Here is a 4,225-nt window from a genome sequence, read left to right as displayed (position 1 = left end):
TGATGTCAATGCCCCACGTTAAGAAAGGCCAAGACTTGGACATTTAATACAATTCATTAGGAGTGTTGATTTTGTCTCCATAGACTTGGCATTAGTGATAGTACCTCACATGTTGAATACAATTGGCTTCCATTGTCAATCAATAGTAGCCTAACTTCATATTTTTATTGCCAAGAGATGACCATTCATATGAGAGCCACACTCTCCTTCATGTTTCTTTTTCATCAAGAGTTTGGCTTCTTATGCATCAACACACTTTAGTAAAACCAAATCAAAATACCTTTTATAAAGGGCTCTTCCACTGAGGAAGACTTTAGATGCCAATCATTAGCTTGACTCCCTTGGGGAAATTTACCCTCTTGAAGGTAATTCACAATATCGTAATACCAAGGTTGATCATCAGGTTCTTCTTCAATCATCATGCAATAAGCAGGCTTCTTCAAGATGTCGATTTGTAAAGGATCAATGTTCAAGCCTTTAGTTGCTTGTAACATTGATGATAAAGTCATCAGGGCATCAACAAATTGATTTTGCGATCTTGGCAAATAACCAAAAGAGATTTCGTAAAATTCCTTTATCAGGTCCTCGAGATATTCTTGGTAAGGAATTAACTTTGTGTCTCGTGTTTGCCATTCACCTCCCGTCTAGAGGATGATGAATGTGGAATTGCCATAAACTTGAAGTTTTTTGACTTTCATATTAATGGCCAACTGTAGACTAAGGATATAGGCCTCATATTCAGAAATATTATTGGTACAATGGAACATCAACTTTGCAGCTATTGGGTAATGTTGACCTTATGGGGATATTAAAATTGCTCTAGTGCTGGAACCAAAAAGGTTAATAACGTCATCAAAATACATGGTTCACTTATCATGTGAGACTAGCTAAATCCATTCATCAACTTAATCCCACTCATTAGACTTCTCGGGATTTTCTATTGACATATCAATTATAGTTCGTCCCTTGATAGACTTTTGTGCCATACTTCAAATATCCAACTCGGAGAGTAATATTTGCCATATGGCAAACCTTCCAACCAATGCAGACTTATCAAAAAGATATTTGATCGGGTCATTCTCAATCATTAGCAGAATGCGATGGTGAAGAGTATATTGTCTCAATTGGTGTAAGACCCAAATTAGGGCTATGCATGTCTTTTCCATCTCAGGATATCGGATCTAACAAACATGCTAAATGCACATGTATACCTCATGCTTTGAATTTGAACTAAGATGAGATGTGACAACAATAGGCAAACTCACACGCCAAGTGGAATTTATATTATAGTGTGTATATCAAAGTCAACCCTCAATCAGTTTACCCACCGGAATGCAACCCGGCCTGATCGAGTCACTTTCGGAATCCCACATCTGAACTTCCACGATATTTCTATCATGGGCATCTCACTCTGAGGCATCCCAGTATCACACAATTGAAGCATCCCAAGATCACGCAGTATGGGGCATCTCACTCCGAGGCATTCCAATATCCCATAACTAAGGCATCCCTAATCACACATAGGGGCATCTCAACTTCGAGGCATCCCACTATCTCACTCAATTGAGGCATCAAAGTTCACACAGCATGAGCATCCCACTCCCCAGGGCATCACTAGCATCTTAGTACCGATGGAAATCTCTTACTCATTTAATTCACACATTCCACACATCACACCTCTGACTTATATCACATCACAACATGTATAAGACCTCAAGAGCACATAATCACTTCAAGCAGCACTCATGTTCACACAACATTTCATTCATGTCGCACCCATTCAACACACATGCTACAATTAGTAACCATACACTGACCACACTTCGAATTATAGAAGAGGCATGCTCATGCACAAACTAACCATTATTACAAGACCATTAGACTCCCTATATGCCATGAAAATTAGGTATAAGAGGCATGGCATCCATTGCACAGTCTTGGATCAAGGCAAGATACAAGCCAACATGGGTAGTTTCAATCACAGAAGCAGAAAGTGCATCAAATCTCATTGAAGTGCTGCAAAATTTTAGTATGTTACAGAAGAGACATAGATTAACATTTTTCATGAAGAAACCTAGGCCTATGTCTCATTGTATAAAGAGCAGTAATTTGCTGTCTTTACCCCTACCCCTAAATTTTGCAACAACTTCCAGATTGAGTGCCTATTGAAGAAGGATCATTTCACTACCCAAATCTCAACTGTTTGTTATCAAATTTTGATATGTTGTTTGTAAAGATGTGTCCTAAAATTTTCATGCAGAGTTTAAGGTCCAAATCCATCTAGAAAATTTCATAAAATCCATAGAACTACCTATGGTTCTACTATTTTTTTGCAGGTCAATTTGCTGTTTTAAGGGAGGAATGTTCTCACCAGCAATTTATTGCTAGAAAATCTCTACAACTAGTAGTCGAAGCCTAAAATAGTTGGTGCACTCCTAAGAAAATTAGTTCTTTCCTTTAACTACACCTTTAAAACCCCAAGTGGTGCATAAACTAGTAATTTTTTTATCTCTGTCTTTCTCGAACAAAACATCCCGAGCCACTGTTCCCATCTACAGCTCAATCAAATTATTTTGTTCATCTACAACCTCTTTTAGTACCTTGAAACCTCTCTAACAGAACCTAAAAGTGATCTCATTAACTCATCAACTACACACAGCAACCCATAGCTCAACTCGAGGCTAGTATTCATGTCTTGACCCCTCAAAAGCAACATGCAACACCCATCTATCACTCAGCAATCATCTACCCACCAACTCGACCAACTCAGCTCCCTCGCACTTGGTTCTTTGACCATCCGAACCCCAATCATCACATGCAAAGACTAACAGCTTCATTTGAGTGCCCATCTAACCTATTCCAACTCAAAACAGAAGCATCAAACTTAATCTTCCACCATTCAGTATGCTTTGCAAGTTCCCTCGACAAATAGTGGATAAATTCTAGTTTAGGACCTCATCATTTCCTTACCGGTGGCTCGCTACTCTTCGGAATTCTGCCCTCAAATGCACACAAAAAGAAGAGGAAGAAGCTGAAGTCACTGTGTTCTGCTTCTATGCAGGTCACAAATGAGAGAGGGAGGAAGAAGAAAATGGAGAGAGAGAATTTTGGGTCTATTTTGGGGAGAAGAGAATGACGTGAATTCTAACGAAAAAAATCAAATATGTGTAGATTTTATTTTAAATCCCAAGAAGAGAAGTAATCATTAGAAATGGATAATAATGATGTCTCCTCTGAAGGCTTTGAGTTGGGGAGAAACCGAGAGGGAAGAGATGAATGTCGTGGCTCCCATGCATGCACTCTTCTTCATGGTCGACACTTGGTGCCCGAGAATGGTTAAGATTAAGTTCTAATATGTGTTTTTAATTAGTCTAATAGATTCTAACATCTTCTACTTAGTTTCGTTTCAAATCCATAAAATTTTCGATCCTCTCGTAACTATATGAATCTATGAGTTTGCACAAATCAAATTGACTCGTTAATGTCTTAGCGCTAATCTATGATACAAACAAGAATTAATCATGAGAAATTACTAAAGTTAGTGTTCGATAATAGAAGTACAATCGTTTATAAGTTTTTCAATAAAATTTCTAATTAAATCCCTCATAACGGTAATCTATAAACTTAATCAAAAATTAAAGCTCTTAGGCCTAAATACCCGTCTCTGGACCACCGGGCTCATCCCACGACATTTCACGACCCACTAGACATAATTCACAATTTTAATGAACTCGACTCTTAGCCTGCTCCAAGCCAAGCCCAAGTCCATATCCTATCTTTTGATCGATCGAGCCCATGCTCGATATCTTCGTGCAACCCATTAACTACTTAAGCCCATACTTTCCTCACGGCCCATCAAGCTTGTCATCTGGCTTGCTTTAAAATAATCCAAGCTCTTATCAATCCGATTACACTTATAGGGTTGGTAAAATTCAGGATGTCACACTTGTTCCTCTTGATCACTTTAATGGGATTTGGTATGCCTTGAGCAAGCTTGCCCAAGCCTTTACCAACAATGAACTCGTTTTTGAGTAACTCTTTACTTGACATTAAAGAGGCCTTTGAGAACCGAGGCTTCCTCATAATTGTCCTAGTAGACACATGAATACCATACTCAAGCTCAAACGAATGATAGCTCAACTCTCCCTTGATTTCGCTCAATGTAGGGTAGGGCGATATTGTGGAAAGTCTCCACATTGCTCTCACATCAGATGGTCACAATCTT

The sequence above is a fragment of the Eucalyptus grandis genome, chromosome 5 (assembly GCF_016545825.1).
Source record: "Eucalyptus grandis isolate ANBG69807.140 chromosome 5, ASM1654582v1, whole genome shotgun sequence".
Taxonomy (NCBI): Eukaryota; Viridiplantae; Streptophyta; class Magnoliopsida; order Myrtales; family Myrtaceae; genus Eucalyptus; species Eucalyptus grandis.
The sequence above is the reverse complement of the archived record's forward strand: the minus strand, read 5'-3'. Positions refer to the sequence as shown.